The sequence below is a fragment of the Astyanax mexicanus genome, chromosome 18 (genome assembly GCF_023375975.1).
Source record: "Astyanax mexicanus isolate ESR-SI-001 chromosome 18, AstMex3_surface, whole genome shotgun sequence".
Lineage (NCBI taxonomy): Eukaryota > Metazoa > Chordata > Actinopteri > Characiformes > Acestrorhamphidae > Astyanax > Astyanax mexicanus.
In genome coordinates, this window is record NC_064425.1 from 34,532,940 (window position 1) to 34,556,425 (window position 23,486).

Consider the following 23,486-nt stretch of genomic DNA (forward strand, 5'->3'; position numbering starts at 1 on the left):
CAACAGGGTTTCTGCAAGAGGGCAGGCCTCAGAGGCTTATCAGGTGTCCTCTTGACACCTCACAGGCTGGCAGTGTCAAGCCCTCCCCACTTTGGACTCCAGTGACGCTTTTTTGTTTCACACGGGGCAGTACTTAGTATACATAGCACATTTTCTACCTTCGAACGCAGAAGAAGGTTCTTTGGATGCCAGGTGACTAAATGAAATCAAGCATGAGCTGAGAAGCAATGACTGAGCTGCATTGAAGAATGTCATAGGAAGGTGCTGGTCAGATCTATGAATTCCAAGCTTTTGGAGCTACCATTCCACTTCTTTTTTTTCACAGGAATATGCCTACTGGGAAAACATCAGCAAGTCTGACCTGAGCTTGACACTGGGGCAGATCTCCAAAGCGTGGGTCACAAGGCACCCCCGTTTTCTACGGCAAGGAACGCCCAGAGCTGCTTTCCCAACACTTTGCTCAGCCAAACACAAAGCCGCAGAAACACAACTCTACATTGGTCACAGAAGCACGTCAGGGGAGAGCGCGCACGCAGTCCCCCACTACCAGAAATTATGCAGTCGAGATTCCCGCATTTGGGGAATTCGCAAAGGTCAGCACAGCCCGAGTGCAATGGCTGAGCCTCGCTCTGGGCGAACCACCTTTCTGATCATGGTATCACCCCTGCCAGGTAAGTATGAAAGTTGTTGTTTTTGGGGAATGCTCATCCTGACCGCAGCTAATGCAGGAAGAGGGTGATGGTGTAATTCTTGAGGGGAGGGGCTTGATGAGATCGTAGCCCCGCCTCTCATCCTGAACTAAAGGCTCTCGCGGAGTCCTTGCGTCTAGCGACCTCTTTGACTCTGACAGGGCATTTACTTAGCAGGCCTTGCGAGCATTTCTCATGCTTTTGCAAAGCAATCTCAAGACATTACGGGGCAGATGCTGACATGGGCCGTACTTTCCGTTAGACGGAACAAAACAAGGAGCGCCTCACGGATTTGCGTGTCATCCTTTCGCAGGGGCCATGCTAATCTTCTCTGTATCGATCCAATTTTAGTATATGTGCTGCCGTAGCAAGCACGCTCCACGTGGCCCACGTCTCTCCCATATACCATTCCGCGCCTCAACAGGGTTTCTGCAAGAGGGCAGGCCTCAGAGGCTTATCAGGTGTCCTCTTGACACCTCACAGGCTGGGAGTGTCAAGCCCTCCCCACTTTGGACTCCAGTGACGCTTTTTTGTTTCACACGGGGCAGTACTTAGTATACATAGCACATTTTCTACCTTCGAACGCAGAAGAAGGTTCTTTGGATGCCAGGTGACTAAATGAAATCAAGCATGAGCTGAGAAGCAATGACTGAGCTGCATTGAAGAATGTCATAGGAAGGTGCTGGTCAGATCTATGAATTCCAAGCTTTTGGAGCTACCATTCCACTTCTTTTTTTTCACAGGAATATGCCTACTGGGAAAACATCAGCAAGTCTGACCTGAGCTTGACACTGGGGCAGATCTCCAAAGCGTGGGTCACAAGGCACCCCCGTTTTCCACGGCAAGGAACGCCTACAGCTGCTTTCCCAACACTTTGCTCAGCCAAACACAAAGCCGCAGAAACACAACTCTACATTGGTCACAGAAGCACGTCAGGGGAGAGCGCGCACGCAGTCCCCCACTACCAGAAATTATGCAGTCGAGATTCCCGCATTTGGGGAATTCGCAAAGGTCAGCACAGCCCGAGTGCAATGGCTGAGCCTCGCTCTGGGCGAACCACCTTTCTGATCATGGTATCACCCCTGCCAGGTAAGTATGAAAGTTGTTGTTTTTGGGGAATGCTCATCCTGACCGCAGCTAATGCAGGAAGAGGGTGATGGTGTAATTCTTGAGGGGAGGGGCTTGATGAGATCGTAGCCCCGCCTCTCATCCTGAACTAAAGGCTCTCGCGGAGTCCTTGCGTCTAGCGACCTCTTTGACTCTGACAGGGCATTTACTTAGCAGGCCTTGCGAGCATTTCTCATGCTTTTGCAAAGCAATCTCAAGACATTACGGGGCAGATGCTGACATGGGCCGTACTTTCCGTTAGACGGAACAAAACAAGGAGCGCCTCACGGATTTGCGTGTCATCCTTTCGCAGGGGCCATGCTAATCTTCTCTGTATCGATCCAATTTTAGTATATGTGCTGCCGTAGCAAGCACGCTCCACGTGGCCCACGTCTCTCCCATATACCATTCCGCGCCTCAACAGGGTTTCTGCAAGAGGGCAGGCCTCAGAGGCTTATCAGGTGTCCTCTTGACACCTCACAGGCTGGGAGTGTCAAGCCCTCCCCACTTTGGACTCCAGTGACGCTTTTTTGTTTCACACGGGGCAGTACTTAGTATACATAGCACATTTTCTACCTTCGAACGCAGAAGAAGGTTCTTTGGATGCCAGGTGACTAAATGAAATCAAGCATGAGCTGAGAAGCAATGACTGAGCTGCATTGAAGAATGTCATAGGAAGGTGCTGGTCAGATCTATGAATTCCAAGCTTTTGGAGCTACCATTCCACTTCTTTTTTTTCACAGGAATATGCCTACTGGGAAAACATCAGCAAGTCTGACCTGAGCTTGACACTGGGGCAGATCTCCAAAGCGTGGGTCACAAGGCACCCCCGTTTTCTACGGCAAGGAACGCCTACAGCTGCTTTCCCAACACTTTGCTCAGCCAAACACAAAGCCGCAGAAACACAACTCTACATTGGTCACAGAAGCACGTCAGGGGAGAGCGCGCACGCAGTCCCCCACTACCAGAAATTAGGCAGTCGAGATTCCCGCATTTGGGGAATTCGCAAAGGTCAGCACAGCCCGAGTGCAATGGCTGAGCCTTGCTCTGGGCGAACCACCTTTCTGATCATGGTATCACCCCTGCCAGGTAAGTATGAAAGTTGTTGTTTTTGGGGAATGCTCATCCTGACCGCAGCTAATGCAGGAAGAGGGTGATGGTGTAATTCTTGAGGGGAGGGGCTTGATGAGATCGTAGCCCCGCCTCTCATCCTGAACTAAAGGCTCTCGCGGAGTCCTTGCGTCTAGCGACCTCTTTGACTCTGACAGGGCATTTACTTAGCAGGCCTTGCGAGCATTTCTCATGCTTTTGCAAAGCAATCTCAAGACATTACGGGGCAGATGCTGACATGGGCCGTACTTTCCGTTAGACGGAACAAAACAAGGAGCGCCTCACGGATTTGCGTGTCATCCTTTCGCAGGGGCCATGCTAATCTTCTCTGTATCGATCCAATTTTAGTATATGTGCTGCCGTAGCAAGCACGCTCCACGTGGCCCACGTCTCCCATATACCATTCCGCGCCTCAACAGGGTTTCTGCAAGAGGGCAGGCCTCAGAGGCTTATCAGGTGTCCTCTTGACACCTCACAGGCTGGGAGTGTCAAGCCCTCCCCACTTTGGACTCCAGTGACGCTTTTTTGTTTCACACGGGGCAGTACTTAGTATACATAGCACATTTTCTACCTTCGAACGCAGAAGAAGGTTCTTTGGATGCCAGGTGACTAAATGAAATCAAGCATGAGCTGAGAAGCAATGACTGAGCTGCATTGAAGAATGTCATAGGAAGGTGCTGGTCAGATCTATGAATTCCAAGCTTTTGGAGCTACCATTCCACTTCTTTTTTTTCACAGGAATATGCCTACTGGGAAAACATCAGCAAGTCTGACCTGAGCTTGACACTGGGGCAGATCTCCAAAGCGTGGGTCACAAGGCACCCCCGTTTTCTACGGCAAGGAACGCCTACAGCTGCTTTCCCAACACTTTGCTCAGCCAAACACAAAGCCGCAGAAACACAACTCTACATTGGTTACAGAAGCACGTCAGGGGAGAGCGCGCACGCAGTCCCCCACTAACAGAAATTATGCAGTCGAGATTCCCGCATTTGGGGAATTCGCAAAGGTCAGCACAGCCCGAGTGCAATGGCTGAGCCTCGCTCTGGGCAACCACCTTTCTGATCATGGTATCACCCCTGCCAGGTAAGTATGAAAGTTGTTGTTTTTGGGGAATGCTCATCCTGACCGCAGCTAATGCAGGAAGAGGGTGATGGTGTAATTCTTGAGGGGAGGGGCTTGATGAGATCGTAGCCCCGCCTCTCATCCTGAACTAAAGGCTCTCGCGGAGTCCTTGCGTCTAGCGACCTCTTTGACTCTGACAGGGCATTTACTTAGCAGGCCTTGCGAGCATTTCTCATGCTTTTGCAAAGCAATCTCAAGACATTACGGGGCAGATGCTGACATGGGCCGTACTTTCCGTTAGACGGAACAAAACAAGGAGCGCCTCACGGATTTGCGTGTCATCCTTTCGCAGGGGCCATGCTAATCTTCTCTGTATCGATCCAATTTTAGTATATGTGCTGCCGTAGCAAGCACGCTCCACGTGGCCCACGTCTCTCCCATATACCATTCCGCGCCTCAACAGGGTTTCTGCAAGAGGGCAGGCCTCAGAGGCTTATCAGGTGTCCTCTTGACACCTCACAGGCTGGGAGTGTCAAGCCCTCCCCACTTTGGACTCCAGTGACGCTTTTTTGTTTCACACGGGGCAGTACTTAGTATACATAGCACATTTTCTACCTTCGAACGCAGAAGAAGGTTCTTTGGATGCCAGGTGACTAAATGAAATCAAGCATGAGCTGAGAAGCAATGACTGAGCTGCATTGAAGAATGTCATAGGAAGGTGCTGGTCAGATCTATGAATTCCAAGCTTTTGGAGCTACCATTCCACTTCTTTTTTTTCACAGGAATATGCCTACTGGGAAAACATCAGCAAGTCTGACCTGAGCTTGACACTGGGGCAGATCTCCAAAGCGTGGGTCACAAGGCACCCCCGTTTTCTACGGCAAGGAACGCCTACAGCTGCTTTCCCAACACTTTGCTCAGCCAAACACAAAGCCGCAGAAACACAACTCTACATTGGTCACAGAAGCACGTCAGGGGAGAGCGCGCACGCAGTCCCCCACTACCAGAAATTATGCAGTCGAGATTCCCGCATTTGGGGAATTCGCAAAGGTCAGCACAGCCCGAGTGCAATGGCTGAGCCTCGCTCTGGGCGAACCACCTTTCTGATCATGGTATCACCCCTGCCAGGTAAGTATGAAAGTTGTTGTTTTTGGGGAATGCTCATCCTGACCGCAGCTAATGCAGGAAGAGGGTGATGGTGTAATTCTTGAGGGGAGGGGCTTGATGAGATCGTAGCCCCGCCTCTCATCCTGAACTAAAGGCTCTCGCGGAGTCCTTGCGTCTAGCGACCTCTTTGACTCTGACAGGGCATTTACTTAGCAGGCCTTGCGAGCATTTCTCATGCTTTTGCAAAGCAATCTCAAGACATTACGGGGCAGATGCTGACATGGGCCGTACTTTCCGTTAGACGGAACAAAACAAGGAGCGCCTCACGGATTTGCGTGTCATCCTTTCGCAGGGGCCATGCTAATCTTCTCTGTATCGATCCAATTTTAGTATATGTGCTGCCGTAGCAAGCACGCTCCACGTGGCCCACGTCTCTCCCATATACCATTCCGCGCCTCAACAGGGTTTCTGCAAGAGGGCAGGCCTCAGAGGCTTATCAGGTGTCCTCTTGACACCTCACAGGCTGGGAGTGTCAAGCCCTCCCCACTTTGGACTCCAGTGACGCTTTTTTGTTTCACACGGGGCAGTACTTAGTATACATAGCACATTTTCTACCTTCGAACGCAGAAGAAGGTTCTTTGGATGCCAGGTGACTAAATGAAATCAAGCATGAGCTGAGAAGCAATGACTGAGCTGCATTGAAGAATGTCATAGGAAGGTGCTGGTCAGATCTATGAATTCCAAGCTTTTGGAGCTACCATTCCACTTCTTTTTTTTCACAGGAATATGCCTACTGGGAAAACATCAGCAAGTCTGACCTGAGCTTGACACTGGGGCAGATCTCCAAAGCGTGGGTCACAAGGCACCCCCGTTTTCTACGGCAAGGAACGCCTACAGCTGCTTTCCCAACACTTTGCTCAGCCAAACACAAAGCCGCAGAAACACAACTCTACATTGGTCACAGAAGCACGTCAGGGGAGAGCGCGCACGCAGTCCCCCACTACCAGAAATTATGCAGTCGAGATTCCCGCATTTGGGGAATTCGCAAAGGTCAGCACAGCCCGAGTGCAATGGCTGAGCCTCGCTCTGGGCGAACCACCTTTCTGATCATGGTATCACCCCTGCCAGGTAAGTATGAAAGTTGTTGTTTTTGGGGAATGCTCATCCTGACCGCAGCTAATGCAGGAAGAGGGTGATGGTGTAATTCTTGAGGGGAGGGGCTTGATGAGATCGTAGCCCCGCCTCTCATCCTGAACTAAAGGCTCTCGCGGAGTCCTTGCGTCTAGCGACCTCTTTGACTCTGACAGGGCATTTACTTAGCAGGCCTTGCGAGCATTTCTCATGCTTTTGCAAAGCAATCTCAAGACATTACGGGGCAGATGCTGACATGGGCCGTACTTTCCGTTAGACGGAACAAAACAAGGAGCGCCTCACGGATTTGCGTGTCATCCTTTCGCAGGGGCCATGCTAATCTTCTCTGTATCGATCCAATTTTAGTATATGTGCTGCCGTAGCAAGCACGCTCCACGTGGCCCACGTCTCTCCCATATACCATTCCGCGCCTCAACAGGGTTTCTGCAAGAGGGCAGGCCTCAGAGGCTTATCAGGTGTCCTCTTGACACCTCACAGGCTGGGAGTGTCAAGCCCTCCCCACTTTGGACTCCAGTGACGCTTTTTTGTTTCACACGGGGCAGTACTTAGTATACATAGCACATTTTCTACCTTCGAACGCAGAAGAAGGTTCTTTGGATGCCAGGTGACTAAATGAAATCAAGCATGAGCTGAGAAGCAATGACTGAGCTGCATTGAAGAATGTCATAGGAAGGTCCTGGTCAGATCTATGAATTCCAAGCTTTTGGAGCTACCATTCCACTTCTTTTTTTTCACAGGAATATGCCTACTGGGAAAACATCAGCAAGTCTGACCTGAGCTTGACACTGGGGCAGATCTCCAAAGCGTGGGTCACAAGGCACCCCCGTTTTCTACGGCAAGGAACGCCTACAGCTGCTTTCCCAACACTTTGCTCAGCCAAACACAAAGCCGCAGAAACACAACTCTACATTGGTCACAGAAGCACGTCAGGGGAGAGCGCGCACGCAGTCCCCCACTACCAGAAATTATGCAGTCGAGATTCCCGCATTTGGGGAATTCGCAAAGGTCAGCACAGCCCGAGTGCAATGGCTGAGCCTCGCTCTGGGCGAACCACCTTTCTGATCATGGTATCACCCCTGCCAGGTAAGTATGAAAGTTGTTGTTTTTGGGGAATGCTCATCCTGACCGCAGCTAATGCAGGAAGAGGGTGATGGTGTAATTCTTGAGGGGAGGGGCTTGATGAGATCGTAGCCCCGCCTCTCATCCTGAACTAAAGGCTCTCGCGGAGTCCTTGCGTCTAGCGACCTCTTTGACTCTGACAGGGCATTTACTTAGCAGGCCTTGCGAGCATTTCTCATGCTTTTGCAAAGCAATCTCAAGACATTACGGGGCAGATGCTGACATGGGCCGTACTTTCCGTTAGACGGAACAAAACAAGGAGCGCCTCACGGATTTGCGTGTCATCCTTTCGCAGGGGCCATGCTAATCTTCTCTGTATCGATCCAATTTTAGTATATGTGCTGCCGTAGCAAGCACGCTCCACGTGGCCCACGTCTCTCCCATATACCATTCCGCGCCTCAACAGGGTTTCTGCAAGAGGGCAGGCCTCAGAGGCTTATCAGGTGTCCTCTTGACACCTCACAGGCTGGGAGTGTCAAGCCCTCCCCACTTTGGACTCCAGTGACGCTTTTTTGTTTCACACGGGGCAGTACTTAGTATACATAGCACATTTTCTACCTTCGAACGCAGAAGAAGGTTCTTTGGATGCCAGGTGACTAAATGAAATCAAGCATGAGCTGAGAAGCAATGACTGAGCTGCATTGAAGAATGTCATAGGAAGGTGCTGGTCAGATCTATGAATTCCAAGCTTTTGGAGCTACCATTCCACTTCTTTTTTTTCACAGGAATATGCCTACTGGGAAAACATCAGCAAGTCTGACCTGAGCTTGACACTGGGGCAGATCTCCAAAGCGTGGGTCACAAGGCACCCCCGTTTTCTACGGCAAGGAACGCCTACAGCTGCTTTCCCAACACTTTGCTCAGCCAAACACAAAGCCGCAGAAACACAACTCTACATTGGTCACAGAAGCACGTCAGGGGAGAGCGCGCACGCAGTCCCCCACTACCAGAAATTATGCAGTCGAGATTCCCGCATTTGGGGAATTCGCAAAGGTCAGCACAGCCCGAGTGCAATGGCTGAGCCTCGCTCTGGGCGAACCACCTTTCTGATCATGGTATCACCCCTGCCAGGTAAGTATGAAAGTTGTTGTTTTTGGGGAATGCTCATCCTGACCGCAGCTAATGCAGGAAGAGGGTGATGGTGTAATTCTTGAGGGGAGGGGCTTGATGAGATCGTAGCCCCGCCTCTCATCCTGAACTAAAGGCTCTCGCGGAGTCCTTGCGTCTAGCGACCTCTTTGACTCTGACAGGGCATTTACTTAGCAGGCCTTGCGAGCATTTCTCATGCTTTTGCAAAGCAATCTCAAGACATTACGGGGCAGATGCTGACATGGGCTGTACTTTCCGTTAGACGGAACAAAACAAGGAGCGCCTCACGGATTTGCGTGTCATCCTTTCGCAGGGGCCATGCTAATCTTCTCTGTATCGATCCAATTTTAGTATATGTGCTGCCGTAGCAAGCACGCTCCACGTGGCCCACGTCTCTCCCATATACCATTCCGCGCCTCAACAGGGTTTCTGCAAGAGGGCAGGCCTCAGAGGCTTATCAGGTGTCCTCTTGACACCTCACAGGCTGGGAGTGTCAAGCCCTCCCCACTTTGGACTCCAGTGACGCTTTTTTGTTTCACACGGGGCAGTACTTAGTATACATAGCACATTTTCTACCTTCGAACGCAGAAGAAGGTTCTTTGGATGCCAGGTGACTAAATGAAATCAAGCATGAGCTAAGAAGCAATGACTGAGCTGCATTGAAGAATGTCATAGGAAGGTGCTGGTCAGATCTATGAATTCCAAGCTTTTGGAGCTACCATTCCACTTCTTTTTTTTCACAGGAATATGCCTACTGGGAAAACATCAGCAAGTCTGACCTGAGCTTGACACTGGGGCAGATCTCCAAAGCGTGGGTCACAAGGCACCCCCGTTTTCTACGGCAAGGAACGCCTACAGCTGCTTTCCCAACACTTTGCTCAGCCAAACACAAAGCCGCAGAAACACAACTCTACATTGGTCACAGAAGCACGTCAGGGGAGAGCGCGCACGCAGTCCCCCACTACCAGAAATTATGCAGTCGAGATTCCCGCATTTGGGGAATTCGCAAAGGTCAGCACAGCCCGAGTGCAATGGCTGAGCCTCGCTCTGGGCGAACCACCTTTCTGATCATGGTATCACCCCTGCCAGGTAAGTATGAAAGTTGTTGTTTTTGGGGAATGCTCATCCTGACCGCAGCTAATGCAGGAAGAGGGTGATGGTGTAATTCTTGAGGGGAGGGGCTTGATGAGATCGTAGCCCCGCCTCTCATCCTGAACTAAAGGCTCTCGCGGAGTCCTTGCGTCTAGCGACCTCTTTGACTCTGACAGGGCATTTACTTAGCAGGCCTTGCGAGCATTTCTCATGCTTTTGCAAAGCAATCTCAAGACATTACGGGGCAGATGCTGACATGGGCCGTACTTTCCGTTAGACGGAACAAAACAAGGAGCGCCTCACGGATTTGCGTGTCATCCTTTCGCAGGGGCCATGCTAATCTTCTCTGTATCGATCCAATTTTAGTATATGTGCTGCCGTAGCAAGCACGCTCCACGTGGCCCACGTCTCTCCCATATACCATTCCGCGCCTCAACAGGGTTTCTGCAAGAGGGCAGGCCTCAGAGGCTTATCAGGTGTCCTCTTGACACCTCACAGGCTGGGAGTGTCAAGCCCTCCCCACTTTGGACTCCAGTGACGCTTTTTTGTTTCACACGGGGCAGTACTTAGTATACATAGCACATTTTCTACCTTCGAACGCAGAAGAAGGTTCTTTGGATGCCAGGTGACTAAATGAAATCAAGCATGAGCTGAGAAGCAATGACTGAGCTGCATTGAAGAATGTCATAGGAAGGTGCTGGTCAGATCTATGAATTCCAAGCTTTTGGAGCTACCATTCCACTTCTTTTTTTTCACAGGAATATGCCTACTGGGAAAACATCAGCAAGTCTGACCTGAGCTTGACACTGGGGCAGATCTCCAAAGCGTGGGTCACAAGGCACCCCCGTTTTCTACGGCAAGGAACGCCTACAGCTGCTTTCCCAACACTTTGCTCAGCCAAACACAAAGCCGCAGAAACACAACTCTACATTGGTCACAGAAGCACGTCAGGGGAGAGCGCGCACGCAGTCCCCCACTACCAGAAATTATGCAGTCGAGATTCCCGCATTTGGGGAATTCGCAAAGGTCAGCACAGCCCGAGTGCAATGGCTGAGCCTCGCTCTGGGTGAACCACCTTTCTGATCATGGTATCACCCCTGCCAGGTAAGTATGAAAGTTGTTGTTTTTGGGGAATGCTCATCCTGACCGCAGCTAATGCAGGAAGAGGGTGATGGTGTAATTCTTGAGGGGAGGGGCTTGATGAGATCGTAGCCCCGCCTCTCATCCTGAACTAAAGGCTCTCGCGGAGTCCTTGCGTCTAGCGACCTCTTTGACTCTGACAGGGCATTTACTTAGCAGGCCTTGCGAGCATTTCTCATGCTTTTGCAAAGCAATCTCAAGACATTACGGGGCAGATGCTGACATGGGCCGTACTTTCCGTTAGACGGAACAAAACAAGGAGCGCCTCACGGATTTGCGTGTCATCCTTTCGCAGGGGCCATGCTAATCTTCTCTGTATCGATCCAATTTTAGTATATGTGCTGCCGTAGCAAGCACGCTCCACGTGGCCCACGTCTCTCCCATATACCATTCCGCGCCTCAACAGGGTTTCTGCAAGAGGGCAGGCCTCAGAGGCTTATCAGGTGTCCTCTTGACACCTCACAGGCTGGGAGTGTCAAGCCCTCCCCACTTTGGACTCCAGTGACGCTTTTTTGTTTCACACGGGGCAGTACTTAGTATACATAGCACATTTTCTACCTTCGAACGCAGAAGAAGGTTCTTTGGATGCCAGGTGACTAAATGAAATCAAGCATGAGCTGAGAAGCAATGACTGAGCTGCATTGAAGAATGTCATAGGAAGGTGCTGGTCAGATCTATGAATTCCAAGCTTTTGGAGCTACCATTCCACTTCTTTTTTTTCACAGGAATATGCCTACTGGGAAAACATCAGCAAGTCTGACCTGAGCTTGACACTGGGGCAGATCTCCAAAGCGTGGGTCACAAGGCACCCCCGTTTTCTACGGCAAAGAACGCCTACAGCTGCTTTCCCAACACTTTGCTCAGCCAAACACAAAGCCGCAGAAACACAACTCTACATTGGTCACAGAAGCACGTCAGGGGAGAGCGCGCACGCAGTCCCCCACTACCAGAAGTTATGCAGTCGAGATTCCCGCATTTGGGGAATTCGCAAAGGTCAGCACAGCCCGAGTGCAATGGCTGAGCCTCGCTCTGGGCGAACCACCTTTCTGATCATGGTATCACCCCTGCCAGGTAAGTATGAAAGTTGTTGTTTTTGGGGAATGCTCATCCTGACCGCAGCTAATGCAGGAATAGGGTGATGGTGTAATTCTTGAGGGGAGGGGCTTGATGAGATCGTAGCCCCGCCTCTCATCCTGAACTAAAGGCTCTCGCGGAGTCCTTGCGTCTAGCGACCTCTTTGACTCTGACAGGGCATTTACTTAGCAGGCCTTGCGAGCATTTCTCATGCTTTTGCAAAGCAATCTCAAGACATTACGGGGCAGATGCTGACATGGGCCGTACTTTCCGTTAGACGGAACAAAACAAGGAGCGCCTCACGGATTTGCGTGTCATCCTTTCGCAGGGGCCATGCTAATCTTCTCTGTATCGATCCAATTTTAGTATATGTGCTGCCGTAGCAAGCACGCTCCACGTGGCCCACGTCTCTCCCATATACCATTCCGCGCCTCAACAGGGTTTCTGCAAGAGGGCAGGCCTCAGAGGCTTATCAGGTGTCCTCTTGACACCTCACAGGCTGGGAGTGTCAAGCCCTCCCCACTTTGGACTCCAGTGACGCTTTTTTGTTTCACACGGGGCAGTACTTAGTATACATAGCACATTTTCTACCTTCGAACGCAGAAGAAGGTTCTTTGGATGCCAGGTGACTAAATGAAATCAAGCATGAGCTGAGAAGCAATGACTGAGCTGCATTGAAGAATGTCATAGGAAGGTGCTGGTCAGATCTATGAATTCCAAGCTTTTGGAGCTACCATTCCACTTCTTTTTTTTCACAGGAATATGCCTACTGGGAAAACATCAGCAAGTCTGACCTGAGCTTGACACTGGGGCAGATCTCCAAAGCGTGGGTCACAAGGCACCCCCGTTTTCTACGGCAAGGAACGCCTACAGCTGCTTTCCCAACACTTTGCTCAGCCAAACACAAAGCCGCAGAAACACAACTCTACATTGGTCACAGAAGCACGTCAGGGGAGAGCGCGCACGCAGTCCCCCACTACCAGAAGTTATGCAGTCGAGATTCCCGCATTTGGGGAATTCGCAAAGGTCAGCACAGCCCGAGTGCAATGGCTGAGCCTCGCTCTGGGCGAACCACCTTTCTGATCATGGTATCACCCCTGCCAGGTAAGTATGAAAGTTGTTGTTTTTGGGGAATGCTCATCCTGACCGCAGCTAATGCAGGAATAGGGTGATGGTGTAATTCTTGAGGAGAGGGGCTTGATGAGATCGTAGCCCCGCCTCTCATCCTGAACTAAAGGCTCTCGCGGAGTCCTTGCGTCTAGCGACCTCTTTGACTCTGACAGGGCATTTACTTAGCAGGCCTTGCGAGCATTTCTCATGCTTTTGCAAAGCAATCTCAAGACATTACGGGGCAGATGCTGACATGGGCCGTACTTTCCGTTAGACGGAACAAAACAAGGAGCGCCTCACGGATTTGCGTGTCATCCTTTCGCAGGGGCCATGCTAATCTTCTCTGTATCGATCCAATTTTAGTATATGTGCTGCCGTAGCAAGCACGCTCCACGTGGCCCACGTCTCTCCCATATACCATTCCGCGCCTCAACAGGGTTTCTGCAAGAGGGCAGGCCTCAGAGGCTTATCAGGTGTCCTCTTGACACCTCACAGGCTGGGAGTGTCAAGCCCTCCCCACTTTGGACTCCAGTGACGCTTTTTTGTTTCACACGGGGCAGTACTTAGTATACATAGCACATTTTCTACCTTCGAACGCAGAAGAAGGTTCTTTGGATGCCAGGTGACTAAATGAAATCAAGCATGAGCTGAGAAGCAATGACTGAGCTGCATTGAAGAATGTCATAGGAAGGTGCTGGTCAGATCTATGAATTCCAAGCTTTTGGAGCTACCATTCCACTTCTTTTTTTTCACAGGAATATGCCTACTGGGAAAACATCAGCAAGTCTGACCTGAGCTTGACACTGGGGCAGATCTCCAAAGCGTGGGTCACAAGGCACCCCCGTTTTCTACGGCAAGGAACGCCTACAGCTGCTTTCCCAACACTTTGCTCAGCCAAACACAAAGCCGCAGAAACACAACTCTACATTGGTCACAGAAGCACGTCAGGGGAGAGCGCGCACGCAGTCCCCCACTACCAGAAATTATGCAGTCGAGATTCCCGCATTTGGGGAATTCGCAAAGGTCAGCACAGCCCGAGTGCAATGGCTGAGCCTCGCTCTGGGCGAACCACCTTTCTGATCATGGTATCACCCCTGCCAGGTAAGTATGAAAGTTGTTGTTTTTGGGGAATGCTCATCCTGACCGCAGCTAATGCAGGAAGAGGGTGATGGTGTAATTCTTGAGGGGAGGGGCTTGATGAGATCGTAGCCCCGCCTCTCATCCTGAACTAAAGGCTCTCGCGGAGTCCTTGCGTCTAGCGACCTCTTTGACTCTGACAGGGCATTTACTTAGCAGGCCTTGCGAGCATTTCTCATGCTTTTGCAAAGCAATCTCAAGACATTACGGGGCAGATGCTGACATGGGCCGTACTTTCCGTTAGACGGAACAAAACAAGGAGCGCTTCACGGATTTGCGTGTCATCCTTTCGCAGGGGCCATGCTAATCTTCTCTGTATCGATCCAATTTTAGTATATGTGCTGCCGTAGCAAGCACGCTCCACGTGGCCCACGTCTCTCCCATATACCATTCCGCGCCTCAACAGGGTTTCTGCAAGAGGGCAGGCCTCAGAGGCTTATCAGGTGTCCTCTTGACACCTCACAGGCTGGGAGTGTCAAGCCCTCCCCACTTTGGACTCCAGTGACGCTTTTTTGTTTCACACGGGGCAGTACTTAGTATACATAGCACATTTTCTACCTTCGAACGCAGAAGAAGGTTCTTTGGATGCCAGGTGACTAAATGAAATCAAGCATGAGCTGAGAAGCAATGACTGAGCTGCATTGAAGAATGTCATAGGAAGGTGCTGGTCAGATCTATGAATTCCAAGCTTTTGGAGCTACCATTCCACTTCTTTTTTTTCACAGGAATATGCCTACTGGGAAAACATCAGCAAGTCTGACCTGAGCTTGACACTGGGGCAGATCTCCAAAGCGTGGGTCACAAGGCACCCCCGTTTTCTACGGCAAGGAACGCCTACAGCTGCTTTCCCAACACTTTGCTCAGCCAAACACAAAGCCGCAGAAACACAACTCTACATTGGTCACAGAAGCACGTCAGGGGAGAGCGCGCACGCAGTCCCCCACTACCAGAAATTATGCAGTCGAGATTCCCGCATTTGGGGAATTTGCAAAGGTCAGCACAGCCCGAGTGCAATGGCTGAGCCTCGCTCTGGGCGAACCACCTTTCTGATCATGGTATCACCCCTGCCAGGTAAGTATGAAAGTTGTTGTTTTTGGGGAATGCTCATCCTGACCGCAGCTAATGCAGGAAGAGGGTGATGGTGTAATTCTTGAGGGGAGGGGCTTGATGAGATTGTAGCCCCGCCTCTCATCCTGAACTAAAGGCTCTCGCGGAGTCCTTGCGTCTAGCGACCTCTTTGACTCTGACAGGGCATTTACTTAGCAGGCCTTGCGAGCATTTCTCATGCTTTTGCAAAGCAATCTCAAGACATTACGGGGCAGATGCTGACATGGGCCGTACTTTCCGTTAGACGGAACAAAACAAGGAGCGCCTCACGGATTTGCGTGTCATCCTTTCGCAGGGGCCATGCTAATCTTCTCTGTATCGATCCAATTTTGGTATATGTGCTGCCGTAGCAAGCACGCTCCACGTGGCCCACGTCTCTCCCATATACCATTCCGCGCCTCAACAGGGTTTCTGCAAGAGGGCAGGCCTCAGAGGCTTATCAGGTGTCCTCTTGACACCTCACAGGCTGGGAGTGTCAAGCCCTCCCCACTTTGGACTCCAGTGACGCTTTTTTGTTTCACACGGGGCAGTACTTAGTATACATAGCACATTTTCTACCTTCGAACGCAGAAGAAGGTTCTTTGGATGCCAGGTGACTAAATGAAATCAAGCATGAGCTGAGAAGCAATGACTGAGCTGCATTGAAGAATGTCATAGGAAGGTGCTGGTCAGATCTATGAATTCCAAGCTTTTGGAGCTACCATTCCACTTCTTTTTTTTCACAGGAATATGCCTACTGGGAAAACATCAGCAAGTCTGACCTGAGCTTGACACTGGGGCAGATCTCCAAAGCGTGGGTCACAAGGCACCCCCGTTTTCTACGGCAAGGAACGCCTACAGCTGCTTTCCCAACACTTTGCTCAGCCAAACACAAAGCCGCAGAAACACAACTCTACATTGGTCACAGAAGCACGTCAGGGGAGAGCGCGCACGCAGTCCCCCACTACCAGAAATTATGCAGTCGAGATTCCCGCATTTGGGGAATTCGCAAAGGTCAGCACAGCCCGAGTGCAATGGCTGAGCCTCGCTCTGGGCGAACCACCTTTCTGATCATGGTATCACCCCTGCCAGGTAAGTATGAAAGTTGTTGTTTTTGGGGAATGCTCATCCTGACCGCAGCTAATGCAGGAAGAGGGTGATGGTGTAATTCTTGAGGGGAGGGGCTTGATGAGATCGTAGCCCCGCCTCTCATCCTGAACTAAAGGCTCTCGCGGAGTCCTTGCGTCTAGCGACCTCTTTGACTCTGACAGGGCATTTACTTAGCAGGCCTTGCGAGCATTTCTCATGCTTTTGCAAAGCAATCTCAAGACATTACGGGGCAGATGCTGACATGGGCCGTACTTTCCGTTAGACGGAACAAAACAAGGAGCGCCTCACGGATTTGCGTGTCATCCTTTCGCAGGGGCCATGCTAATCTTCTCTGTATCGATCCAATTTTAGTATATGTGCTGCCGTAGCAAGCACGCTCCACGTGGCCCACGTCTCTCCCATATACCATTCCGCGCCTCAACAGGGTTTCTGCAAGAGGGCAGGCCTCAGAGGCTTATCAGGTGTCCTCTTGACACCTCACAGGCTGGGAGTGTCAAGCCCTCCCCACTTTGGACTCCAGTGACGCTTTTTTGTTTCACACGGGGCAGTACTTAGTATACATAGCACATTTTCTACCTTCGAACGCAGAAGAAGGTTCTTTGGATGCCAGGTGACTAAATGAAATCAAGCATGAGCTGAGAAGCAATGACTGAGCTGCATTGAAGAATGTCATAGGAAGGTGCTGGTCAGATCTATGAATTCCAAGCTTTTGGAGCTACCATTCCACTTCTTTTTTTTCACAGGAATATGCCTACTGGGAAAACATCAGCAAGTCTGACCTGAGCTTGACACTGGGGCAGATCTCCAAAGCGTGGGTCACAAGGCACCCCCGTTTTCTACGGCAAGGAACGCCTACAGCTGCTTTCCCAACACTTTGCTCAGCCAAACACAAAGCCGCAGAAACACAACTCTACATTGGTCACAGAAGCACGTCAGGGGAGAGCGCGCACGCAGTCCCCCACTACCAGAAATTATGCAGTCGAGATTCCCGCATTTGGGGAATTCGCAAAGGTCAGCACAGCCCGAGTGCAATGGCTGAGCCTCGCTCTGGGCGAACCACCTTTCTGATCATGGTATCACCCCTGCCAGGTAAGTATGAAAGTTGTTGTTTTTGGGGAATGCTCATCCTGACCGCAGCTAATGCAGGAAGAGGGTGATGGTGTAATTCTTGAGGGGAGGGGCTTGATGAGATCGTAGCCCCGCCTCTCATCCTGAACTAAAGGCTCTCGCGGAGTCCTTGCGTCTAGCGACCTCTTTGACTCTGACAGGGCATTTACTTAGCAGGCCTTGCGAGCATTTCTCATGCTTTTGCAAAGCAATCTCAAGACATTACGGGGCAGATGCTGACATGGGCCGTACTTTCCGTTAGACGGAACAAAACAAGGAGCGCCTCACGGATTTGCGTGTCATCCTTTCGCAGGGGCCATGCTAATCTTCTCTGTATCGATCCAATTTTAGTATATGTGCTGCCGTAGCAAGCACGCTCCACGTGGCCCACGTCTCTCCCATATACCATTCCGCGCCTCAACAGGGTTTCTGCAAGAGGGCAGGCCTCAGAGGCTTATCAGGTGTCCTCTTGACACCTCACAGGCTGGGAGTGTCAAGCCCTCCCCACTTTGGACTCCAGTGACGCTTTTTTGTTTCACACGGGGCAGTACTTAGTATACATAGCACATTTTCTACCTTCGAACGCAGAAGAAGGTTCTTTGGATGCCAGGTGACTAAATGAAATCAAGCATGAGCTGAGAAGCAATGACTGAGCTGCATTGAAGAATGTCATAGGAAGGTGCTGGTCAGATCTATGAATTCCAAGCTTTTGGAGCTACCATTCCACTTCTTTTTTTTCACAGGAATATGCCTACTGGGAAAACATCAGCAAGTCTGACCTGAGCTTGACACTGGGGCAGATCTCCAAAGCGTGGGTCACAAGGCACCCCCGTTTTCTACGGCAAGGAACGCCTACAGCTGCTTTCCCAACACTTTGCTCAGCCAAACACAAAGCCGCAGAAACACAACTCTACATTGGTCACAGAAGCACGTCAGGGGAGAGCGCGCACGCAGTCCCCCACTACCAGAAATTATGCAGTCGAGATTCCCGCATTTGGGGAATTCGCAAAGGTCAGCACAGCCCGAGTGCAATGGCTGAGCCTCGCTCTGGGCGAACCACCTTTCTGATCATGGTATCACTCCTGCCAGGTAAGTAGGAAAGTTGTTGTTTTTGGGGAATGCTCATCCTGACCGCAGCTAATGCAGGAAGAGGGTGATGGTGTAATTCTTGAGGGGAGGGGCTTGATGAGATCGTAGCCCCGCCTCTCATCCTGAACTAAAGGCTCTCGCGGAGTCCTTGCGTCTAGCGACCTCTTTGACTCTGACAGGGCATTTACTTAGCAGGCCTTGCGAGCATTTCTCATGCTTTTGCAAAGCAATCTCAAGACATTACGGGGCAGATGCTGACATGGGCCGTACTTTCCGTTAGACGGAACAAAACAAGGAGCGCCTCACGGATTTGCGTGTCATCCTTTCGCAGGGGCCATGCTAATCTTCTCTGTATCGATCCAATTTTAGTATATGTGCTGCCGTAGCAAGCACGCTCCACGTGGCCCACGTCTCTCCCATATACCATTCCGCGCCTCAACAGGGTTTCTGCAAGAGGGCAGGCCTCAGAGGCTTATCAGGTGTCCTCTTGACACCTCACAGGCTGGCAGTGTCAAGCCCTCCCCACTTTGGACTCCAGTGACGCTTTTTTGTTTCACACGGGGCAGTACTTAGTATACATAGCACATTTTCTACCTTCGAACGCAGAAGAAGGTTCTTTGGATGCCAGGTGACTAAATGAAATCAAGCATGAGCTGAGAAGCAATGACTGAGCTGCATTGAAGAATGTCATAGGAAGGTGCTGGTCAGATCTATGAATTCCAAGCTTTTGGAGCTACCATTCCACTTCTTTTTTTCACAGGAATATGCCTACTGGGAAAACATCAGCAAGTCTGACCTGAGCTTGACACTGGGGCAGATCTCCAAAGCGTGGGTCACAAGGCACCCCCGTTTTCTACGGCAAGGAACGCCTACAGCTGCTTTCCCAACACTTTGCTCAGCCAAACACAAAGCCGCAGAAACACAACTCTACATTGGTCACAGAAGCACGTCAGGGGAGAGCGCGCACGCAGTCCCCCACTACCAGAAATTATGCAGTCGAGATTCCCGCATTTGGGGAATTCGCAAAGGTCAGCACAGCCCGAGTGCAATGGCTGAGCCTCGCTCTGGGCGAACCACCTTTCTGATCATGGTATCACCCCTGCCAGGTAAGTATGAAAGTTGTTGTTTTTGGGGAATGCTCATCCTGACCGCAGCTAATGCAGGAAGAGGGTGATGGTGTAATTCTTGAGGGGAGGGGCTTGATGAGATCGTAGCCCCGCCTCTCATCCTGAACTAAAGGCTCTCGCGGAGTCCTTGCGTCTAGCGACCTCTTTGACTCTGACAGGGCATTTACTTAGCAGGCCTTGCGAGCATTTCTCATGCTTTTGCAAAGCAATCTCAAGACATTACGGGGCAGATGCTGACATGGGCCGTACTTTCCGTTAGACGGAACAAAACAAGGAGCGCCTCACGGATTTGCGTGTCATCCTTTCGCAGGGGCCATGCTAATCTTCTCTGTATCGATCCAATTTTAGTATATGTGCTGCCGTAGCAAGCACGCTCCACGTGGCCCACGTCTCTCCCATATACCATTCCGCGCCTCAACAGGGTTTCTGCAAGAGGGCAGGCCTCAGAGGCTTATCAGGTGTCCTCTTGACACCTCACAGGCTGGCAGTGTCAAGCCCTCCCCACTTTGGACTCCAGTGACGCTTTTTTGTTTCACATGGGGCAGTACTTAGTATACATAGCACATTTTCTACCTTCGAACGCAGAAGAAGGTTCTTTGGATGCCAGGTGACTAAATGAAATCAAGCATGAGCTGAGAAGCAATGACTGAGCTGCATTGAAGAATGTCATAGGAAGGTGCTGGTCAGATCTATGAATTCCAAGCTTTTGGAGCTACCATTCCACTTCTTTTTTTTCACAGGAATATGCCTACTGGGAAAACATCAGCAAGTCTGACCTGAGCTTGACACTGGGGCAGATCTCCAAAGCGTGGGTCACAAGGCACCCCCGTTTTCTACGGCAAGGAACGCCTACAGCTGCTTTCCCAACACTTTGCTCAGCCAAACACAAAGCCGCAGAAACACAACTCTACATTGGTCACAGAAGCACGTCAGGGGAGAGCGCGCACGCAGTCCCCCACTACCAGAAATTATGCAGTCGAGATTCCCGCATTTGGGGAATTCGCAAAGGTCAGCACAGCCCGAGTGCAATGGCTGAGCCTCGCTCTGGGCGAACCACCTTTCTGATCATGGTATCACCCCTGCCAGGTAAGTATGAAAGTTGTTGTTTTTGGGGAATGCTCATCCTGACCGCAGCTAATGCAGGAAGAGGGTGATGGTGTAATTCTTGAGGGGAGGGGCTTGATGAGATCGTAGCCCCGCCTCTCATCCTGAACTAAAGGCTCTCGCGGAGTCCTTGCGTCTAGCGACCTCTTTGACTCTGACAGGGCATTTACTTAGCAGGCCTTGCGAGCATTTCTCATGCTTTTGCAAAGCAATCTCAAGACATTACGGGGCAGATGCTGACATGGGCCGTACTTTCCGTTAGACGGAACAAAACAAGGAGCGCCTCACGGATTTGCGTGTCATCCTTTCGCAGGGGCCATGCTAATCTTCTCTGTATCGATCCAATTTTAGTATATGTGCTGCCGTAGCAAGCACGCTCCACGTGGCCCACGTCTCTCCCATATACCATTCCGCGCCTCAACAGGGTTTCTGCAAGAGGGCAGGCCTCAGAGGCTTATCAGGTGTCCTCTTGACACCTCACAGGCTGGGAGTGTCAAGCCCTCCCCACTTTGGACTCCAGTGACGCTTTTTTGTTTCACACGGGGCAGTACTTAGTATACATAGCACATTTTCTACCTTCGAACGCAGAAGAAGGTTCTTTGGATGCCAGGTGACTAAATGAAATCAAGCATGAGCTGAGAAGCAATGACTGAGCTGCATTGAAGAATGTCATAGGAAGGTGCTGGTCAGATCTATGAATTCCAAGCTTTTGGAGCTACCATTCCACTTCTTTTTTTTCACAGGAATATGCCTACTGGGAAAACATCAGCAAGTCTGACCTGAGCTTGACACTGGGGCAGATCTCCAAAGCGTGGGTCACAAGGCACCCCCGTTTTCTACGGCAAGGAACGCCTACAGCTGCTTTCCCAACACTTTGCTCAGCCAAACACAAAGCCACAGAAACACAACTCTACATTGGTCACAGAAGCACGTCAGGTGAGAGCGCGCACGCAGTCCCCCACTACCAGAAATTATGCAGTCGAGATTCCCGCATTTGGGGAATTCGCAAAGGTCAGCACAGCCCGAGTGCAATGGCTGAGCCTCGCTCTGGGCGAACCACCTTTCTGATCATGGTATCACCCCTGCCAGGTAAGTATGAAAGTTGTTGTTTTTGGGGAATGCTCATCCTGACCGCAGCTAATGCAGGAAGAGGGTGATGGTGTAATTCTTGAGGGGAGGGGCTTGATGAGATCGTAGCCCCGCCTCTCATCCTGAACTAAAGGCTCTCGCGGAGTCCTTGCGTCTAGCGACCTCTTTGACTCTGACAGGGCATTTACTTAGCAGGCCTTGCGAGCATTTCTCATGCTTTTGCAAAGCAATCTCAAGACATTACGGGGCAGATGCTGACATGGGCCGTACTTTCCGTTAGACGGAACAAAACAAGGAGCGCCTCACGGATTTGCGTGTCATCCTTTCGCAGGGGCCATGCTAATCTTCTCTGTATCGATCCAATTTTAGTATATGTGCTGCCGTAGCAAGCACGCTCCACGTGGCCCACGTCTCTCCCATATACCATTCCGCGCCTCAACAGGGTTTCTGCAAGAGGGCAGGCCTCAGAGGCTTATCAGGTGTCCTCTTGACACCTCACAGGCTGGGAGTGTCAAGCCCTCCCCACTTTGGACTCCAGTGACGCTTTTTTGTTTCACACGGGGCAGTACTTAGTATACATAGCACATTTTCTACCTTCGAACGCAGAAGAAGGTTCTTTGGATGCCAGGTGACTAAATGAAATCAAGCATGAGCTGAGAAGCAATGACTGAGCTGCATTGAAGAATGTCATAGGAAGGTGCTGGTCAGATCTATGAATTCCAAGCTTTTGGAGCTACCATTCCACTTCTTTTTTTTCACAGGAATATGCCTACTGGGAAAACATCAGCAAGTCTGACCTGAGCTTGACACTGGGGCAGATCTCCAAAGCGTGGGTCACAAGGCACCCCCGTTTTCTACGGCAAGGAACGCCCACAGCTGCTTTCCCAACACTTTGCTCAGCCAAACACAAAGCCGCAGAAACACAACTCTACATTGGTCACAGAAGCACGTCAGGGGAGAGCGCGCACGCAGTCCCCCACTACCAGAAATTATGCAGTCGAGATTCCCGCATTTGGGGAATTCGCAAAGGTCAGCACAGCCCGAGTGCAATGGCTGAGCCTCGCTCTGGGCGAACCACCTTTCTGATCATGGTATCACTCCTGCCAGGTAAGTAGGAAAGTTGTTGTTTTTGGGGAATGCTCATCCTGACCGCAGCTAATGCAGGAAGAGGGTGATGGTGTAATTCTTGAGGGGAGGGGCTTGATGAGATCGTAGCCCCGCCTCTCATCCTGAACTAAAGGCTCTCGCGGAGTCCTTGCGTCTAGCGACCTCTTTGACTCTGACAGGGCATTTACTTAGCAGGCCTTGCGAGCATTTCTCATGCTTTTGCAAAGCAATCTCAAGACATTACGGGGCAGATGCTGACATGGGCCGTACTTTCCGTTAGACGGAACAAAACAAGGAGCGCCTCACGGATTTGCGTGTCATCCTTTCGCAGGGGCCATGCTAATCTTCTCTGTATCGATCCAATTTTAGTATATGTGCTGCCGTAGCAAGCACGCTCCACGTGGCCCACGTCTCTCCCATATACCATTCCGCGCCTCAACAGGGTTTCTGCAAGAGGGCAGGCCTCAGAGGCTTATCAGGTGTCCTCTTGACACCTCACAGGCTGGCAGTGTCAAGCCCTCCCCACTTTGGACTCCAGTGACGCTTTTTTGTTTCACACGGGGCAGTACTTAGTATACATAGCACATTTTCTACCTTCGAACGCAGAAGAAGGTTCTTTGGATGCCAGGTGACTAAATGAAATCAAGCATGAGCTGAGAAGCAATGACTGAGCTGCATT

The 23,486-nt window shown here is 50.9% G+C and overlaps 42 non-coding genes across 42 annotated transcripts; all 42 read right to left on the minus strand.

Annotated features, from left to right (window-relative positions):
• Positions 1–515: 515 nt before the first annotated feature.
• On the minus strand, positions 516–679 carry LOC125783446 (U1 spliceosomal RNA). The gene has a single exon (XR_007426169.1). It is a non-coding gene; the product is annotated as a U1 spliceosomal RNA (small nuclear RNA).
• A 278-nt stretch (positions 680–957) lies between these two features.
• On the minus strand, positions 958–1,064 carry LOC125783887 (U6 spliceosomal RNA). Its single transcript, XR_007426607.1, has one exon. It is a non-coding gene; the product is annotated as a U6 spliceosomal RNA (small nuclear RNA).
• A 558-nt stretch (positions 1,065–1,622) lies between these two features.
• On the minus strand, positions 1,623–1,786 carry LOC125783447 (U1 spliceosomal RNA). The gene has a single exon (XR_007426170.1). It is a non-coding gene; the product is annotated as a U1 spliceosomal RNA (small nuclear RNA).
• A 278-nt stretch (positions 1,787–2,064) lies between these two features.
• On the minus strand, positions 2,065–2,171 carry LOC125783888 (U6 spliceosomal RNA). The gene has a single exon (XR_007426608.1). It is a non-coding gene; the product is annotated as a U6 spliceosomal RNA (small nuclear RNA).
• A 558-nt stretch (positions 2,172–2,729) lies between these two features.
• LOC125783563 (U1 spliceosomal RNA) lies at positions 2,730–2,893 on the minus strand. Its single transcript, XR_007426286.1, has one exon. It is a non-coding gene; the product is annotated as a U1 spliceosomal RNA (small nuclear RNA).
• A 278-nt stretch (positions 2,894–3,171) lies between these two features.
• Positions 3,172–3,278, minus strand: LOC125783889 (U6 spliceosomal RNA). Its single transcript, XR_007426609.1, has one exon. It is a non-coding gene; the product is annotated as a U6 spliceosomal RNA (small nuclear RNA).
• Positions 3,279–3,834: 556 nt separating this feature from the next.
• LOC125783583 (U1 spliceosomal RNA) lies at positions 3,835–3,997 on the minus strand. Its single transcript, XR_007426306.1, has one exon. It is a non-coding gene; the product is annotated as a U1 spliceosomal RNA (small nuclear RNA).
• Positions 3,998–4,275: 278 nt separating this feature from the next.
• LOC125783890 (U6 spliceosomal RNA) lies at positions 4,276–4,382 on the minus strand. Its single transcript, XR_007426610.1, has one exon. It is a non-coding gene; the product is annotated as a U6 spliceosomal RNA (small nuclear RNA).
• A 558-nt stretch (positions 4,383–4,940) lies between these two features.
• LOC125783448 (U1 spliceosomal RNA) lies at positions 4,941–5,104 on the minus strand. The gene has a single exon (XR_007426171.1). It is a non-coding gene; the product is annotated as a U1 spliceosomal RNA (small nuclear RNA).
• A 278-nt stretch (positions 5,105–5,382) lies between these two features.
• On the minus strand, positions 5,383–5,489 carry LOC125783892 (U6 spliceosomal RNA). Its single transcript, XR_007426612.1, has one exon. It is a non-coding gene; the product is annotated as a U6 spliceosomal RNA (small nuclear RNA).
• A 558-nt stretch (positions 5,490–6,047) lies between these two features.
• Positions 6,048–6,211, minus strand: LOC125783449 (U1 spliceosomal RNA). Its single transcript, XR_007426172.1, has one exon. It is a non-coding gene; the product is annotated as a U1 spliceosomal RNA (small nuclear RNA).
• A 278-nt stretch (positions 6,212–6,489) lies between these two features.
• LOC125783893 (U6 spliceosomal RNA) lies at positions 6,490–6,596 on the minus strand. Its single transcript, XR_007426613.1, has one exon. It is a non-coding gene; the product is annotated as a U6 spliceosomal RNA (small nuclear RNA).
• A 558-nt stretch (positions 6,597–7,154) lies between these two features.
• Positions 7,155–7,318, minus strand: LOC125783450 (U1 spliceosomal RNA). The gene has a single exon (XR_007426173.1). It is a non-coding gene; the product is annotated as a U1 spliceosomal RNA (small nuclear RNA).
• A 278-nt stretch (positions 7,319–7,596) lies between these two features.
• LOC125783894 (U6 spliceosomal RNA) lies at positions 7,597–7,703 on the minus strand. The gene has a single exon (XR_007426614.1). It is a non-coding gene; the product is annotated as a U6 spliceosomal RNA (small nuclear RNA).
• A 558-nt stretch (positions 7,704–8,261) lies between these two features.
• Positions 8,262–8,425, minus strand: LOC125783451 (U1 spliceosomal RNA). The gene has a single exon (XR_007426174.1). It is a non-coding gene; the product is annotated as a U1 spliceosomal RNA (small nuclear RNA).
• Positions 8,426–8,703: 278 nt separating this feature from the next.
• LOC125783895 (U6 spliceosomal RNA) lies at positions 8,704–8,810 on the minus strand. The gene has a single exon (XR_007426615.1). It is a non-coding gene; the product is annotated as a U6 spliceosomal RNA (small nuclear RNA).
• A 558-nt stretch (positions 8,811–9,368) lies between these two features.
• LOC125783452 (U1 spliceosomal RNA) lies at positions 9,369–9,532 on the minus strand. Its single transcript, XR_007426175.1, has one exon. It is a non-coding gene; the product is annotated as a U1 spliceosomal RNA (small nuclear RNA).
• A 278-nt stretch (positions 9,533–9,810) lies between these two features.
• Positions 9,811–9,917, minus strand: LOC125783896 (U6 spliceosomal RNA). The gene has a single exon (XR_007426616.1). It is a non-coding gene; the product is annotated as a U6 spliceosomal RNA (small nuclear RNA).
• Positions 9,918–10,475: 558 nt separating this feature from the next.
• LOC125783299 (U1 spliceosomal RNA) lies at positions 10,476–10,639 on the minus strand. Its single transcript, XR_007426020.1, has one exon. It is a non-coding gene; the product is annotated as a U1 spliceosomal RNA (small nuclear RNA).
• Positions 10,640–10,917: 278 nt separating this feature from the next.
• On the minus strand, positions 10,918–11,024 carry LOC125783897 (U6 spliceosomal RNA). The gene has a single exon (XR_007426617.1). It is a non-coding gene; the product is annotated as a U6 spliceosomal RNA (small nuclear RNA).
• Positions 11,025–11,582: 558 nt separating this feature from the next.
• On the minus strand, positions 11,583–11,746 carry LOC125783506 (U1 spliceosomal RNA). Its single transcript, XR_007426229.1, has one exon. It is a non-coding gene; the product is annotated as a U1 spliceosomal RNA (small nuclear RNA).
• Positions 11,747–12,024: 278 nt separating this feature from the next.
• Positions 12,025–12,131, minus strand: LOC125783898 (U6 spliceosomal RNA). Its single transcript, XR_007426618.1, has one exon. It is a non-coding gene; the product is annotated as a U6 spliceosomal RNA (small nuclear RNA).
• A 558-nt stretch (positions 12,132–12,689) lies between these two features.
• LOC125783507 (U1 spliceosomal RNA) lies at positions 12,690–12,853 on the minus strand. Its single transcript, XR_007426230.1, has one exon. It is a non-coding gene; the product is annotated as a U1 spliceosomal RNA (small nuclear RNA).
• A 278-nt stretch (positions 12,854–13,131) lies between these two features.
• Positions 13,132–13,238, minus strand: LOC125783899 (U6 spliceosomal RNA). Its single transcript, XR_007426619.1, has one exon. It is a non-coding gene; the product is annotated as a U6 spliceosomal RNA (small nuclear RNA).
• A 558-nt stretch (positions 13,239–13,796) lies between these two features.
• On the minus strand, positions 13,797–13,960 carry LOC125783453 (U1 spliceosomal RNA). The gene has a single exon (XR_007426176.1). It is a non-coding gene; the product is annotated as a U1 spliceosomal RNA (small nuclear RNA).
• Positions 13,961–14,238: 278 nt separating this feature from the next.
• Positions 14,239–14,345, minus strand: LOC125783922 (U6 spliceosomal RNA). The gene has a single exon (XR_007426642.1). It is a non-coding gene; the product is annotated as a U6 spliceosomal RNA (small nuclear RNA).
• Positions 14,346–14,903: 558 nt separating this feature from the next.
• On the minus strand, positions 14,904–15,067 carry LOC125783543 (U1 spliceosomal RNA). Its single transcript, XR_007426266.1, has one exon. It is a non-coding gene; the product is annotated as a U1 spliceosomal RNA (small nuclear RNA).
• Positions 15,068–15,345: 278 nt separating this feature from the next.
• On the minus strand, positions 15,346–15,452 carry LOC125783933 (U6 spliceosomal RNA). Its single transcript, XR_007426653.1, has one exon. It is a non-coding gene; the product is annotated as a U6 spliceosomal RNA (small nuclear RNA).
• Positions 15,453–16,010: 558 nt separating this feature from the next.
• LOC125783454 (U1 spliceosomal RNA) lies at positions 16,011–16,174 on the minus strand. The gene has a single exon (XR_007426177.1). It is a non-coding gene; the product is annotated as a U1 spliceosomal RNA (small nuclear RNA).
• A 278-nt stretch (positions 16,175–16,452) lies between these two features.
• LOC125783900 (U6 spliceosomal RNA) lies at positions 16,453–16,559 on the minus strand. Its single transcript, XR_007426620.1, has one exon. It is a non-coding gene; the product is annotated as a U6 spliceosomal RNA (small nuclear RNA).
• Positions 16,560–17,117: 558 nt separating this feature from the next.
• LOC125783455 (U1 spliceosomal RNA) lies at positions 17,118–17,281 on the minus strand. The gene has a single exon (XR_007426178.1). It is a non-coding gene; the product is annotated as a U1 spliceosomal RNA (small nuclear RNA).
• A 278-nt stretch (positions 17,282–17,559) lies between these two features.
• LOC125783901 (U6 spliceosomal RNA) lies at positions 17,560–17,666 on the minus strand. Its single transcript, XR_007426621.1, has one exon. It is a non-coding gene; the product is annotated as a U6 spliceosomal RNA (small nuclear RNA).
• Positions 17,667–18,224: 558 nt separating this feature from the next.
• On the minus strand, positions 18,225–18,388 carry LOC125783576 (U1 spliceosomal RNA). Its single transcript, XR_007426299.1, has one exon. It is a non-coding gene; the product is annotated as a U1 spliceosomal RNA (small nuclear RNA).
• A 278-nt stretch (positions 18,389–18,666) lies between these two features.
• LOC125783903 (U6 spliceosomal RNA) lies at positions 18,667–18,773 on the minus strand. Its single transcript, XR_007426623.1, has one exon. It is a non-coding gene; the product is annotated as a U6 spliceosomal RNA (small nuclear RNA).
• Positions 18,774–19,330: 557 nt separating this feature from the next.
• Positions 19,331–19,494, minus strand: LOC125783457 (U1 spliceosomal RNA). Its single transcript, XR_007426180.1, has one exon. It is a non-coding gene; the product is annotated as a U1 spliceosomal RNA (small nuclear RNA).
• A 278-nt stretch (positions 19,495–19,772) lies between these two features.
• On the minus strand, positions 19,773–19,879 carry LOC125783904 (U6 spliceosomal RNA). The gene has a single exon (XR_007426624.1). It is a non-coding gene; the product is annotated as a U6 spliceosomal RNA (small nuclear RNA).
• A 558-nt stretch (positions 19,880–20,437) lies between these two features.
• LOC125783458 (U1 spliceosomal RNA) lies at positions 20,438–20,601 on the minus strand. Its single transcript, XR_007426181.1, has one exon. It is a non-coding gene; the product is annotated as a U1 spliceosomal RNA (small nuclear RNA).
• Positions 20,602–20,879: 278 nt separating this feature from the next.
• Positions 20,880–20,986, minus strand: LOC125783905 (U6 spliceosomal RNA). The gene has a single exon (XR_007426625.1). It is a non-coding gene; the product is annotated as a U6 spliceosomal RNA (small nuclear RNA).
• A 558-nt stretch (positions 20,987–21,544) lies between these two features.
• LOC125783564 (U1 spliceosomal RNA) lies at positions 21,545–21,708 on the minus strand. Its single transcript, XR_007426287.1, has one exon. It is a non-coding gene; the product is annotated as a U1 spliceosomal RNA (small nuclear RNA).
• A 278-nt stretch (positions 21,709–21,986) lies between these two features.
• LOC125783906 (U6 spliceosomal RNA) lies at positions 21,987–22,093 on the minus strand. Its single transcript, XR_007426626.1, has one exon. It is a non-coding gene; the product is annotated as a U6 spliceosomal RNA (small nuclear RNA).
• Positions 22,094–22,651: 558 nt separating this feature from the next.
• On the minus strand, positions 22,652–22,815 carry LOC125783577 (U1 spliceosomal RNA). The gene has a single exon (XR_007426300.1). It is a non-coding gene; the product is annotated as a U1 spliceosomal RNA (small nuclear RNA).
• Positions 22,816–23,093: 278 nt separating this feature from the next.
• Positions 23,094–23,200, minus strand: LOC125783907 (U6 spliceosomal RNA). Its single transcript, XR_007426627.1, has one exon. It is a non-coding gene; the product is annotated as a U6 spliceosomal RNA (small nuclear RNA).
• Positions 23,201–23,486: the final 286 nt, after the last annotated feature.